The sequence below is a fragment of the Falco cherrug genome, chromosome 12 (genome assembly GCF_023634085.1).
Source record: "Falco cherrug isolate bFalChe1 chromosome 12, bFalChe1.pri, whole genome shotgun sequence".
NCBI lineage: Eukaryota > Metazoa > Chordata > Aves > Falconiformes > Falconidae > Falco > Falco cherrug.
This window is the reverse complement of record NC_073708.1, coordinates 30108150-30123461: the sequence shown is the minus strand read 5'-3', so window position 1 is coordinate 30123461 and position 15312 is coordinate 30108150. Positions and strand designations below refer to the sequence as shown.

Here is a 15312-nt window from a genome sequence, read left to right as displayed (position 1 = left end):
CCGCGGGGGCTCCGCGCCCCTTCCCACCGCCCCCTCCCCAGCGGGACCCCCTCCCCGCCCCCCCCCGGGCTCTGTCGGGCGGGAGGGCCGGCCGCGCTCAGCCGCGCCGCTTCCCGAACAAAAGCGGAGCGGGGCGGCCGGTGGGGGGAGCGGGCCGGCCGGCCGGGCTCTCCGCGGGGCGCTCGGGGCGGGGGGCAGCCAGCTGCCGTGCGGGAGGTGGGCGCGCCCCCCCAGCCCCCCCGATTTACCCAGTGTGCTCGTTGCCGTGCTCGGCGACGCGGCCGGGCGCTGCGGCAGGGCGAGCAGCCCCGGGGGGCTGGGGCCGTGCCCCCGGCCGCCCCTCGCCAGTGCCGCGGCCAGCTCCAGGTGGAGGCAACGCTCCACGGCTGCGGCGGCCGGGGCTGCCCGGGGTGGGGGGGGTCCTAATTGCCCAAATCCGTAGGAACCCGGGCCCCCTTGTTAATTTGTGCCGCCCCCCACCCCCCGGCCCGGCCGCGTCCCCGTCCCGCGCCCGGCACCGGCCGCTGAACTCGGCGCTTTCAGAGTTGGCTTTGGAGTGCTCGCAGGCATCCCGTGGTGGCTGGCAGAGCTCCGGCGTTGCTAGCCCGCTTGGCTTTGGGAGCGGTGTGGCACGGAGGGGAACTGTCAGCAGGCCCTCTCCGGAGCAGCCCTGCGTGCGGTGCCGGGCCGTGCGGTGCCGGGCCGTGCGGTGCCGGGCCGTGCGGTGCCGGGCCGTGCGGTGCCGGGCCGTGCGGTGCCGGGCCGTGCGGTGCCGGGCCGTGCGGTGCCGGGCCGTGCGGTGCCGGGCCGTGCGGTGCCGGGCCGTGCGGTGCCGGGCCGTGCGGCCGCTGCGCTGTGATGCTCCCTGTCACATCGACAGGCACGGGCAGGGGAAACCAACCGGCTCCCAACAAAGAGATTAATAACACGGCAGGCACGTGAGTTTAATACTCCAGACACCACAGTCTTTAAAAGAATTGTTTCTGCTTAGAGCCCATTTTTTAAAGACTGTCAGTTTGATTTAATTTTTATGTAGTTTATTGATCATCTGGTGTATATTATGGGGCACTAATACATTAAGAGGAGAGGCATGGTTTTCTCTTTATATTCCCACAAGAATAGAGGCTGGTGCAGAAAGCTTCATCTTGTATCTGGAAAAAATAAAAATACTTGATAGCCCATATATGAAACCAACATAAGTAGAAACATAACTAGCTTGACTTACCTCACTTATTTAAACAGAAGGTTGGATTCCTAGTAAAACAGCTCCTAGGAGTCAGTACTTTTAAACTTTTATTTACACAAGTTTTCTTAAGGCGTTCCTGGCATGAGTGAGTGCCGTTTGAATGGGTAAAGGGTTTTTCTTCCCCTTCTCTGGGCTAAGGGTCCTAAACAAAAAAACAATTAGTTGACATGTGTTATTCTACTTTTGATAGTTTGGGTAAACAGAACTTATCAAGCATCACTGGAAGGTATTGTTATCGGGGAGTAATGTGATACGGCAAAAACTGTGATTGTTGCTTTGTTTCACGTTACTACAGGTGGAAATCAGAAAGTAAACACCAGAGTTAGTTGGTTTAGTGTTTTGTTTGGGTTTTGGGTTTTTTTTTTAGTGTGAGGAACATTTAAAAGTAAGAGCATAAATTCAACAGCAGAAGAAAAGTTTAGGTCTGGCTGATCACCGGCAGGTGAAGAACATGGGTGGGACGTGGTAAGGGAGGTGATTATGTGATGGGTAGCACATGATGTGTGTTTGGGGAAGGGCTTTTCAAATACACCCAGACCAGTAGTATCGGATCTGCTAGGGGATGACTGGGCATGAGTTGCTGTGAAAGCCAGCTGCCCCACTTGCAGGAGGCTTGGCTTGCTCTTCCCTCTGCCTTTTGCCAGGGAAGACTAAGAGCTTAGAGTTTCCAAGCGTTTAATTCCCATTTTCTTCCTTCCTAACCTTGTTAAAAAAAAAAAAAAAAAAAAACCCAACAAAAAACCCCAAACTGAAACACTTTGAAGGTGTAAAGAAGATGCTGTAGCTAAAGCCTGTAAGAGAAAGTTGGACAGACACAAGTTGATGGGTATTTTACACATTTAGTAAAAAAGAGTCTTCTGTAAGGTAATGAAAACCAGAACTGGGTAAATGACTTGTTTTAAGGTGGCGGTACCCAGCAGAGGTCTTCTGCTGGTGCATGCAGGCACATGGCCAATGGCCTCCAGTGCAGTTAAACTGAGTTACGCCTCTTGAGCGCCTGCCCAAAGACATTCAGAGTAGCAGGGAAACAGAAGGCTTTTTCTCATTTGAGGACCACTTGAGGGAATATTAAAACTGGTCATTTGATTTGCAGAGGTCTGTGATGCTGCATTGGCTTCTACTGCAGGTACTACCATAGTTCTGACTAGAGTCGGTTTTCTATGGGGGGAAAATGAAAAGAATAAACTATGGCTGAAATCTCTTCCGAAAATGACACACATCAGCTCTCTGTGAGGTGGTAGATGTGTACAAATCCTTCTTTGTTTACATACAAATTTAAACAAATTACCCAGAAGACAATCATCATAAACATCTAAGAAAGTCAGAATAAGTAAAGCAGAGCTATCAGGAGCTTCCTTCGGCTTTAATTTGGTGCAAGGGGTTAGAAAGATCCACTTTTGTCTTTCATCGTTAAGTACAATGATTATCTTGATAGTAAATGCATAACAGGAAGATTTGTATCTTTGTTTCTTGGTGATTGTGGGGAGCGAAGTGAAGTCCTGGAGCCGTTGGCAGAAGCATGTTGCTGGTGGAGTAGATTGGATGAAGATCTGCTGAACCAGACCCCCAGTTTCTCCTGCATTTCCATCTTGGGTTGGCAGGGAGCTGCGTATTTTTGAATACCCCCCTCCTCTACTGAGTGCACTTGGCACTGACAAATCCCTGGTTTCTTGCATGAACAAGAGGTTTCCTCACCAGCACTGTGATCTTCCCAGAAATTTCATGTCGGTGCTTAACTCTGCAAAAGAGGCAGAAAAGAACTGAGTGTGCATTTATTAAAACAGGTCATCCAAGGGGGGAAAATAACTTTCTCCATCTGCTTCCTCCTCTCGGGAGGGCTCTGTTTAGAGAATTAGAAGATGCTTCCTGAAATTGTTAGGACTGCAGGCGAGCTTGGTGGTGTGGAAGAGACCCCGCTGCCCTGTCCCTGTCTCACTGGTCACCGCGACACATCTGAAAATGTGATTGAGGAACTCGGCCGGGGGGGCTGAAGTTGCCCCCATTAAGCCAGTCGGTGTCTTCACATTGTAGAGCTGTAAGGAGCTCTCTGAGCAGCAGAACGGGAGGTGTGATGGGAGGACCTCACTCCACCTTCATCTGATCGTCCTCAGCCCAACTACAGCCCCATGCCTTTGTCAGGAGTTTCTCGTGCCTCCTGCCCGAAGCGTAGAGCTGTTACTGGGGGGGACTGGTGTGGCCCTGGCCAGGGCAGGCCCCCCATGGGTTTTGCTGCCCAGATGCAGCACTGCACAGTGCTGCCACAACCAGCCAGCACCTTCCTGCAGGAGACCTGGGCCAGGTGGGGAAAAGCCTCCTGGCCCTTGAGGTGGGATGCTTTGGAGCCTGGCCCCACAGATGTGACATGTAGGGTTAAATTTATGCCTCTCAGGCCTGTTTTTTTTCCCTTGCCAGGGACTCCCCGCGTTCTAGCAAACTGTGTGCAGCCACCTGTGCTCTGCTGACGGGCACTAAGTCGAGCGTTTAATCTGGGAAGAGGGGAAGGTTATGTCAGCGAGGCCGACGGGGCAAATGGGGGTCTTCGGTAGCTTGTATTTGTGCAGCTTGCGCAGGTAGAACAGCTTCCAAAAAGTCCTGCTTGTGCTATAAAATAGAGGGATTTGATCTGGCATACCTGCTTCCTAGGCTCCTGGAAACTGGGTTTATGGGAGCAGATGTTTCAGGCTGGTGAGATGTAAACTGCACATAATTTACTGCCTGCCTTATTTTCTGTCTCTAATTTAATTTTCTCTCTTCTGTCAATCCCAGTTGTACAACACAAATTTTACTGCCTTTGGGAGATTTTTGAAGCAGCAGATGGATAGCCCTCTTACGACCTTAATATCTCTTTAGCTTTCTCACACATTTGGCATCTCCTCTTCTGTAGTGAGCTTGATGCTAAAATGAACTTTCAAAGTAAATATTTACACTAGCAGGACCTTGACATGTTTATGTAAGTGGGGATATAATCTTATAATTTGGGCTAACAATTTAGATTACTCTTAACTTTCCTCTTCTGTGCGGAAAACTGTGTCGCCGTCCAGCTTTCAGAAGCAAAAAAAGGTTTGAGTTCCACCGGGGGCCCTGTCGCTCTGTCACAAAAATTGGCACAAACAGGCCTGGCGTTGTCATTGAAGCGTAAGGAGTGGGAGGAATTAAAGATGAGGGATGAGGTTAGAGTTATTTGGATGCTGTAAAGTTGAATTTGATGAGCTAAGCAACTTTGCTTTGTTTGGGTTGGGGTTGTTTTTTTATTATTATTATTATTTTTCAGCCTACCCTGCTGTGCAGGGCTCACTTGTCGCGTAGGTAACATCTTTCCATACGCTCCTGAAGAAACTGCTGACCCAACCATTTCTTATTTTCGGCAAGGGACAACAAGACCTGACTGTACTAAACCAGCTGGGCAGTCCCAGCGCCTTGGTGTTGTCTTCTCCATGCTGTGTCTTCTCTGTGTTGAGGAGGGCTGAGTCCACATCACACGTGAGAAGCTGCGTGGGTGAAGAGTCATCATCGTGTTTTGAGCATCCCTACATGGGGTTTGATCATTAATGTTTATGTATCGCTTGTTTTAATACCCGTAGGATCTTTTGGTGGCAGCAAGCTCCCTGCGAGGCAGCAGGGTCTGTCTCAAGACGGCCGCTCTGGAAGCGCGTTTGCAGAGGTGGCATCTTGGCGTGGGGTCGTGTGGCTGTCCCCCACGATGAGCTGGGAGTAAAGGAGCTTTTCTGAGCCTTGAAAAGCTTCTTATTGGACCAGCAGTCAGCATGTAAGCACAGTACCCGTCCTTAGTTTTGCCCCTCTCTTGAAAGACCAAGGGAGCCTGGTCTTATGGATGAAAAGACGGGAGAGAAGTATTTTGGAGGTGTTTAAAGGACACTTTTTTTTTTTTTTTTTTTTGTTGCATTTGCTTTATGAAAACCAGAAAACCTATCAAGAACAGGTTATTAGTGACAATTATACTTGAGGTGTTAATTGCAGAACAGGGAAATGCTGTACCTATGGCAGACGGAGTCCTCGGGGGTATAAATCTGCTGGCTTCCCCGAGCCGGTGGAGTTTGGCCAGCCTGAAGACGTGGCTCCAGGAAAGCAGAATTACATGCAACTGCTTCATGGCCAGAAGTGCTTTGAATCCTGTCTACCTGCTGCTGAGACAGGCGGGAGATGGGATCACAGTTACAGTAGATGACATTTTTTTTTTAATTGTCTGTTTGTAGTGAGCATAGAAAATAATATAAACATCACTCCCAGATCAAACAGATTATTTTTATACCCTTTAAATCTCAATTTAATATGCATGCCTTTCTCAGGCTGTTTTGGTCTGGCTTTGTTTGTCTAGATACAGGCTGATGGTATATTCTCCAGATGCGTGTGCCTCCGTATACCGCCCAAAGATGGTTTGCATACCACAGCTGGGGAGCCCGCGCTGCACGGGCACAGCCTTGCAAACCAGGGCTCCTCTTTAGTGCCTGCATCGGAGATAGGAAGGGTGCTTGTATCTCTGAATGTCTGAAATTACTTAAAAGAGGGGGGGAAAAAAGCCCCAGCTCTGCTCCCGAGCTTGCAGTGGCAGAGCAGGCTCCATCCTCTCCGTTTCGGTCATACAATGCCCTCGCTTCATCCATGGTAATCCAGAAGGGACCGTTGTGGTCGCCCAGCCTGCCTGCGCCTCGAACAAGGGCATGCCTGTTGAAGGCAGCGTGGGGAAAGGCAGCAGCCTGCACACCCTCCTACCCCAGCATCCACACAGCCGGCACTGGGACGGCGGCTTCCCCCAGCCCTGTGCATCCCGGGGGGCTGTGTTCGGGGGGGCAGCAGGGGAACCCCTTCCCCAGATGCAGCTTTTCCTCCTGTGCAGCAAAATGCCAGCTGGGCTTTCAATACAAGCGCTGTCATATTGTTGGCATTTTGGTGGTGTGGTTTTTTTTTTTTTTTCTTTCTTTCTTTTTGTTCGGTCTTAGGGCCCTGGCTTCTGCAGTTGTGTTGGGGTGGGGTTTTTTTGATAGGTCAGGTTCCGTATTTCCAAAAAAAAAAAAAAAAAAAAAGGCTTGAAAATGAGAATCAAGTGAGTGATTAAACACTTTAAAAAAAAAAAGTGAATTAAAGTAATCTAGCACTTATTCTGTAATTACAAAGTCTGAAGTCAGTTTTCTGAATAGATTTCATGGTGATGATGATCTTTTTTATTATTTTTTTTTTTTTCCCCTGTGTGCATGGGCGCCCTGCCTGCGCCCGGCCGTCACTCTGCCCTTGCAAGTACCTCGGCTGGCAGGGAGCTCACCGCAAGCTGGGATGCTGCTGCTGCCTCTCACATCTCCTCATGGATCAGCGTGACCCTCTCTTCAAAGGGCATTCGTATCCCTTTCAAAGCCATCCTGTCTGTCCCGCTTTTGCTCTCTCCCATGACATCCACCTCGGAGAAGCACTACCTGCTCCACAATTTTAGCAGGTGGAAAGCTCCCTAGCACGGGTCGGGTGTCTGTGTACGGGGTGGTGTTGGAGCAGCTGTTGGGAAGTTATGCTTGAGAATCCCTTCTTGCCTCTTAGCCGCACGCTGTGGCTTTGTGGTGGGGTCATGCAGCAGGAGCTGCTCCTCAAGTTAAACCTAAGGAGGCAGAACATCACCAAAAAAGAGGAATTTGGAAGTGTCTTCATCAGCTTTTGATGCAAAGCACGGGAAAACTTGCCTTAAGCATAGGTTTGTTACCAAGACGATGTATTAATGAGTCTGAAAATTAGGTTTGTCCCGGTGGGTTTCTAAGCATCAGAAATTCCTATAAACTCTGTCCTTTCAAGTTAGTCACGTAAGTGGGCTTGTTTTTCACATGCGTTGGATGTTTTGAAGACAGAGGGTTGAAAACCAACTCTCTGCATCAAGCAAACATTATAAGCAGAACATGTAATTTAATTCCGGAGCTTCTGATGCTCTGAAAATGCCTGTGCTCTTTATGCCGTGTGTTCTTGTTCCAGTGTTGCTTGTAGCTCGCACCCATATATGAGCTTGTCTTATCTGAGCATATGGTGCTCTCAGTCAGGAGCTACAGGGCTAGGCTGGGGCTGCCAGCCAAAGCCCAAATGAAGCTGCAGTTGGTCTGACGATGCTGGTGACACCAAAATGGTGGAGAATGTTCATAATCCTCTAGTACTTTCCCATTATTTTTCATCCCTTGCCCAGAAAGACTTGAAAGCTCTGTTAACCATAACACAGAGAAGCTTGGGAGATGCCTCCAGCCTTTCTGATAAAACATACCAGTGGGCTTAGCTTACAGTGCTTGAGACACACAGCAAATTGAGGCTGCATTGGCATTGCTGGGCTAACCCAGAACTTGCCCTGAACACCGAAGGCAGCTGTGGCACGGAGGTATCCTCTGCTTTGGGTGTTTGCAGGCAGCAGGCTGTACCTCTTGGAGCCACTTCACCTTTGCTGGCTGGAGGAGCTGAGAACAGCGTGGTTCTTCCTTCCACAAGCTTAAACAGAAGAAGTGCATGTTACTGGTTAGTGGTTTTGGGCAGCCGTCCCTCTTGAAACAGATGATGCTCCCCCTGAGAGCTCGCTTCTCCCAGCTGTGTCAGGGTTGTAGCCTGCTGTCCCGCAAAGGAAGCGACTAGCTGCATGGCATCCTGTAATTAGCTTTAACCTGGTTTTACTGTAAATTAGCGAGAATGACAGCCATTTTTGAAAGCTTTTACAGCAGTGCCTCTGTGTCCAATCATGCATGTACTGCAGACAGGCACTGGATGCAGATATTAATTGCATTGCTCTTAATTCAGCACATGCTTTTGCAAAACTGAGACATCATCGCATGCCTCAAAATGTCCAGCCCCTGAATTTGAAAGCCAAAGTGCCAAATGGGATCTCAACTTCTTGTCTTCTTGATGCTCAGCAAGTTATTTATGGCCTTTGTTTCGGGGTGGTGTGATGGGCCTTTCTTCAAGCCTGGCTGCGAGGCTCAGCTCGCCCTGGTTGTTGCTCCCACCGATGCCGACAGGGAAGTCTTTGCTCTGGTCCCTGCAGCAGCGCAGTGGCTGTGGCAGCTGGTCCTGCACCCCAAGCGCTGTGAGGGCTTCCCAGGCTTTCCTGCAAAGCCCACCACTCTTTAAAGTGTTGGCTTCCAAAGGGAGGGTTGAAAATAGCGTGGCGTAAGTGCTGATAAGCAGGTCTGGTCAGTGAACACTGGGTGCATTTATGTTCTGAATGATGCTTGCAGAGTAATTTTGGATAGATGATAAGCTGATGGCAGGCTGGAAGGCTCCTTTGAAGTCGATAGCTGTGAATCAGTTTGGTGTTAGCAGGTTTCTGAAGCTGCTCTTTGATCACTGCTCAGATGGCCCTTGCTTTTTGGGGAGCTGCTTCTCCCTTCAATGGGTGGGTTGCAGTCTGGGAGAAGCCCTGGAGGAGCCCTGTGCCAGGGTTTGAGCCCTGCTGCCCTTGGTCTTGCCCAGGCATGTCACAGGGGAGGTTGGTTCCTCTGGGAATCTCTAATCTAAGGAGACGGGGAGCATGAAGGAGCATCACCTCCATGTGTGGGCAGGGAGCTGGAGACCGGTGGGGGTGAGGGCACACTTTGAAGGTGGTGTTCCCAGTACAGATGCACCCCAGGTGCCCAGTGGGGCTTTCAGAGCTATTGAGGTACCTCTAATTCCGAACAGTTCCAGTGGAGCTGCAAACTTACATGCTTCTGCCACTCCTGCCGGGCCATGACTCCCAAGATACCTTTTGAGATCAGATCTTCAGTGATGTGCAACCATGGAGGAGAAGCCTGCGTCTCCCAGGGCTTGGGGCAGAAGCGTGTCCCCAGGACATGTGTGCACCTGTCCCAGAGCTTCCCACCTCAATTCCTGGGAAAGCTCTCCTGGTTGGCTCAGTTCCCATGCTGCCATGTTCTGCAGAAAAGGGAAACGACCTCTGAATACTCATTGCGGTGGGAACGGGCTTGTCTCTTCCTAAAAAAAAGAGCTGAAGTTTTTCAGGTTAAGGCTGTAGGGGGAAAGGTGCGCTGAAACATCTGCCAGCTGATAATCCGTAAAACAAATGGCTAATTCTCAAAGGAAGCACCTCGAGGGGGCTTTAGCCTACTCATACTTGCCAAGCTAAGAAAAAATTCCTTTTGCTGCCTAAGCACAAGGGGCTGTGTTTTCAGTAGAGGCCTTGGGGTTTGTTTTTTTTTGTGTTTGGTTTTTTTGTTGTTGTTGTTTTTGTTTTGTTTTGGTCTCATTTTTCTTATCAAAGTTTGCAGCATCAGTAACTATCTCATCAAATAATTCCTATTTTTTCCCATAATCTGGGATGGATACTTTTTTGTCTAGCACTCCTGTTTCTTGGCCATCCATACAGCAGCATGCAGCTGTCATTCTGCTGCAGCTCCCACAAAGCGGCTGAAAACCAAGGTAACAGCAACATTTTGAGCGAAGGGGATGAAATGTGGAATAGGTTCAGCGTATTTCTTTGTCATTGTTGGAGTCCTATTCAGTCTGGAACTGAATAGGAGACTGATTAGCATGTGGAAGCATTTCTAAAGCATTGGGCTGGGAGGGTTGGGTGGTTTTGTTTGGGGTGTTTTTTTTGGTTTTGTTTTTTTTTTTTTTTCCTTAAAGGAGAAGTTTTGTGGCATTTATTTTTCTGAGTGAGCTGGTATGAATCTTTTGTCAAATGCCACCCCCATGGAAAAGTCCAATAGTGTTTTAGAGAAGCCTGTTTTGATAAATCACCATGTGCATAGGCACAAAGAAGTTTTCCAGTGCCTAAAACTCGAAGAGCTGCTGCAGGATCTAGGGATGTAGCGTGTTTAAGAGCCAGACGAGTGGGACAGAGTTTGGGATTCATCTGGATTGTGGATGTAACAACAGGGACTTTGTTTTTGCTCTTGCTGAAGTTGTCTGCAAAAGTGGGTGTTGCTTTATGAACGCAGGATTGGGTCCACAGTCTGAAAATCCACCTGCTTAAATGCTCAGCGTTTTGCTTTCACAGAGAAAGATACAACGCTGAGGTCAATTAAAAAGCTAACGGGAAGTGAAAAACAACTTTTCCCCTATGAAATTGCTTCAAGTCCTGGGCCTGAGGCTGGTTTCGGAGAAGAGGGTTTGTTTTCCCCTTGATGCTGGGGCGAGGTGCTGGGACTGATGTTCCAGTTCCTCGCTGCAAGATCTCCCTGTCTTGCTCCAAGAGGTACCTGAAATTACTCCCTTGGTACTACTTGTGGGTCTCAGCTGGGTCAGTGCTAGACCAGAGGTCCAGCCATGGCAGTGCCGTACCTCCTGCCCTTTGTGGGACTGAGGGATTTTGGGGTGTTTGCAAAGCCCAGGGAGCCGGGGGATCCCCTTGTGTGGCAGGGTCTGGGTGGGTGTAGCACACTTGTGCCCCTGAGCTTGTAGGCAGAGTGGGCGGTGCAGGAAAACGCAGCTAATTTCTGGGTGCAGTGAGAGATGGACTTAAGTTGCATGGAAAACTCATGGCAGCAGTGGGAGCTGAACCCTCTTGGTGATGCGTGTATGGCCCAGACCCTGTGCCTGGGTTTCTCCGATGCCTTGTCTAGTTTTCGTTCAATTATTCTGGTTTAAGAGAGGGGAAAAAAAAGTGTTTCTCCAGCTCACTGGTGCGCCTTAATGTAGGCTATTGAAGGCTGATTAAAGCTAATATTTAATTAAGGAGAACTTAGCTCCTCTGTTCACAATTCACGATTAAAGGATCGTTTGAAGTAATTCTGCAATGCTTTCTTTTTCATCCTCCCCCCCCCCCCCCGCCCCCCCTCCCTCCTTTAACGTGAAGAAAGTTCCTAGCACTGTACGTGCCCCAGCGCCGAGGTTTTGAACGCTATTGCAGGACCGCAAACCTGCTGGCGAATCTGGCCGCTGCCAAAGGCATCTGAACATTAAAAAGCCCTGCAGAGGGGTGGAAGGGAGTTCAATCTCAGGATACGCTGATTTGGAAAGGGAATCCAAACAAAGAGGCTTTTCAGCAGAGGCTGAGGCTTGGCTTCTCTCAAGGGCAGCTTGGGCTTGGGGAAGCATCCGGGAGGCGGCGGAGCAGGAGTACACGAGCTGGATGCTGCGCGGTGTAAGGTTTCCCAGCACAGCGCGGTTTTGTGTTACAGGCCGGGGAACTGGCTGTAAGCACTCCTCTCTTTTTCTTTTTTTCTTTTTTCTTTTTTTTTTTTTTTTCTCCTTTTATTTCTGTTGGAAACAAAGGGGAGGTTTAGGCATTTTGTTTTGTTTGGTGTTTTTTTGGGTTTTTTTTAATAAAGGTTCCCATCCCCTGCAGGTTTGGCGATGCCTGTTGGTGTTGGAGGGGGACCCATCGGTGTCTCCAACCTAGAGAAACCCTTTGGTGGGTCCTTTGCCAGCCTCACAGAGACACTTGATTTTGCTCAGAAAGCACAGCCCTCACGGGCTCGCCAGGGGTGCTCTGGCAGAGCCTGTGACGCTGAGGGGACAGGCAAGGCTGTGACTCAGATAAGAAGTGAGGTGGATGCTGGGGCAGCTCCTTCACAGCCGGAGGGATGCGAAGTGGGGCGTGTGTCTGCCGGACCCCAGTCCCCACAGAGCCCTGTCCCTTGCAGTGGCACCTCCGAGTGCCACCACGCTCCCGAGCAGTGCCCGGGAGAGCCCAGCGGGGAGGAGGTGCTACCAACCATCCCAACCAACCCGTTGGGGTTTTTTATAGGCACCAGATGGTTTTAATAGAGGAAAGCTGAACTTCTTATGACCCTTCCCCACAGACGTTGTTTGTTGTTTTGTAATTGTGGCCAGGACAAAAACGTGTCCCAGAACCTGCAGTGTGAGAGCGTGGTGCCTGGTGCTGCCTTCTCCCGCTCCGCCGGGAGCCCCCGCCGCTGCCCGCGCTCCTCTGCCTGCCCTGCCTCGAGTCATCTCGGGGAGGCTGCCGGGCATGCGAGCCTGGAGCCTCTCCACCGATCCCCCCGGTTAAAGAGATGAGCAGGAGTACAAATTGGAAGAAACAGGAACGTCTAAAAGCAGAGCGCAAGGAAGCAATAAAAAGTCAGGCCGTGTTTTCCCTCCTAGTTGATTAAAAATTCTCCTGATAAGCAAGAAAGCGTTCATGGCTGGACAAGACCTGTATCATGTCAAATGGAGTGAAAGGTTTATTAGAAGAGTAACGTGGTGCAAGCATTGGGTTGTGCGCGCAGCCTTTCTGGCGTTGAGTTGCCCCCCAGGGCTGAAGCTGTTGCAATGGTATGGGAGCAAGAAGTGTGATGGAGAAACCGCTTCTCCTATGGAGAAAGCAAAATGTATGAAAAGGGGGGTGTCTGGAGAGGGGAGCGGGAGGTGGGGGTGTCTGAATGCTGAACAACTGTCAGAAAAATGAGCAGAGAAACTGGCTGTTGGGGAAAGCTGTATGACAAAGGTAAAGGGAGTAGAGCAGAAGCCATCAAATTAATGCTAACAAGGGTCTCTGGGTGTTACACATATATCCATAATGCATGCAAAGCCATGGCTGAGCGTGTCACTGTCCTGTGACCGTTTCTGCAGGTTCCCTCTTGCTGCCCCTGTTTGCAGTCTCATCTCTGCCCAGGAGCGTCAAGCTAAGTAAATCTGAAATCACGCCTGTCTCGTGTGCCATTCCTTTTGTGGTGGCTCTGGGGACAGGAGGCCACTGAGATGCTGCAGGCTGGTGGGAGGAGAAGTTCAGTGGACCCACTATGGCTTTCGGAAAGTAGAAAGTCAGGCAGAAGAAGGAAATGAGGGCTAGGTCTCCTGCCCTCCATGGGGAAACCAACACTGGTGGCAAACCAGTGGGCTTGGAGACCTCCTCCAGGTCTGTGCCAGGATGCTCCACCGGGCCCATGGTTTCCCCATAGCTTGAGAAATCTGTTTGGGGATCAAACACAAGGCAAGGATGAAAAAGCAGGAAAACAAAAGGCTTGCTTCCATGCCGTTGTGTTTGACTTCCCAAGGTTTTAATTGCCAAGGGCTGCATTGGGAGCCAGCTGGCTGCAAAAGGGATGCAGATCTCAAGTAAGGGAAGAAGGGTGCGCTTTTTTTGCCTTTTTTTTTTTTTTTTCCTGTCTGAGGTATCTAGTAAGTGCTACATTTTCCTGCAGGAGATGCAGCTTTGTATAAGTTTTTTTTCCCCAAAAGATGAATTATCATTTTTAGGTATCTGCTTGCTCAGCTTCTCCGGTTGCTTTTAGAGCTCCTGCTGTTATTGTTTTGCTAGCTATAGGAGTAAGAGGGTGCAAGCAGCAGGAAAGGCAAGTATGGAGTGCAAACTGTACCTCAATTCTAGAGTTTTTCTCCTTGGAGCAGAAAAGTATGCTTTATACAAAGGGAAAATACAGTAGGTGATTCAACTTGCAAGCCCTTGGCCCATGCACTAAGGGGTGCACGCATCCCTGCAGATGCTGGTACACGGTGACAGCAGGATCAGGCCCACTGGTGTGTGGCCTGGGAACAGGCTGGACAATCTGAATTTTGCTGCCAAAACCTTGCTTGTACAGTAACTTGAAAAAGGGTGGTGGTGGGGGAAGGCTAGCTTAAAAATAATAATAATAATAATAATAATAATAAAGCATGGGATATTTGGCATGCTGGTTGTATAAATCTCGACATTAGCTACCTGTGAATCATCCAGCAGCACGTTAATTGGTACCCCTCGGTAGATGAGGATTTGGCATCAGGTCTGCATGTAATTACAAGCCACACACAGAAGGACACAGGCAGCTAATGAACTCCTGCCAAACTCCAGCTCCGCTTCTGCGGCTTTTGAAGTTCACTGGTCTTTCAGTGTTTTGTATAGTAAGCACTGAAAGGCATCAAATCACTCCTTTGACAGCGTTTAGAAAGGGTTGGTTTGTTGAATAACCGGGTCCCTCCAAACTCCCATCGGAGAACCAGAGCATCTATAGGCGCCTTTCTCAGCGGAGCAGTAAATAGGCTGGAAATAGAGGACACCCCCTAGGAGCCGCTGAGCTCCTGCCTTGCTGACAGGAGCCAGCAGGCTCCGGTTGCCACGACGGGCTGCAAGAAAAGAAACTATTTCCATTTAAAAATCCTTCAAAACAACCCGACGAATGGTATGGGCTTTTTCCCAAGCCTCAAAGTGTTTAAATCGGAGGCTGTGCAAAGTGGGTTGCAGCGTGTTGGACGGGTCTGTGGTGGCATCGCCGTTCCGAGGGCGGTAGTAAGAGGGTTTTGGAGGGTTTCTGCCCCATTGAGAGGGCGAGTTTTCGTGATGCTGGATTTGGAAGGTCGGTGTGCTTTTCTGTGGATGCTTTGTTGCTGGGATTGGATTGGAGCCCAAGCCGTTCTCCTCCTCTTGTCATGTCTGAGGTGACAAAGGGAGCTGTTGTTGAGATAAAAACGATTTCCATGAAAACCTGCCATTTTCAGGCAAACATACCAGGGGGGTTTCATGGCAGTACCATGGTGAAGAAGAATAACGCAACTTGGCATGAAGTTCTTCCAAAAAAAAAAAAAGGGGGGGGGGAGGAGGAACAGAAGAACCTTTGTCAAAATTAACCGCAATAAAGAAAAAGGGACTGCTATTCCCTTGGGCTTCTTTAACCTTTTTTCCCCAATTTATTCACATGTTCCTTGACAGCAGGGCACAGCATTGTTGCAGGGGGGCTGGAAAGGGAAATTGGGAGTTATCCATTTTTGGTTTTAAAAAGCACAGTACATGTTGTGTCCCTTGAGTCAGTGTGAATAGAGACTTGGCCGCTGCCTGTACCGTTCGGATGTGGCCCGATTTATACTGTCCCCTAAGGAAGCAGGGCTATGGAATGTCACCTGGCTGCAAAACGCAGCCGTCCTGGGGAGGTGTGGGCTGCGCCTGGGAAAGGGGCTGTTGCGACTCTGGGTGTGACAAGGTGGACATGCCCACTGTGGCTGGCCCTTGTGCCAGCGCTGGCCTTGGGCTTGCAGAAGGCGGTGGTGAAATTTCAGGTGTTGCTATGATACTGCTGCATCACCTGGATTTGCAGAATATGCAGTTTCTTACAGGGATAAGAAGCACCCAGAAGTCCGAAATTGGTGTGCGACGTGGAACCGTGCTGTCCCCCCAAAAATCTGTTTGGCTTTCAGGGACCCAAACATAGAGTCTCATCCAGAGG

General features: G+C 49.8%; 1 protein-coding gene across 1 annotated transcript in view; it reads left to right on the top strand.

The window, feature by feature from the left end:
* Positions 1-15312, top strand: part of PLPP3 (phospholipid phosphatase 3) — a 46078-nt gene that overhangs the window by 703 nt on the left and 30063 nt on the right. The gene's annotated exons all lie outside the window — the stretch shown is intronic.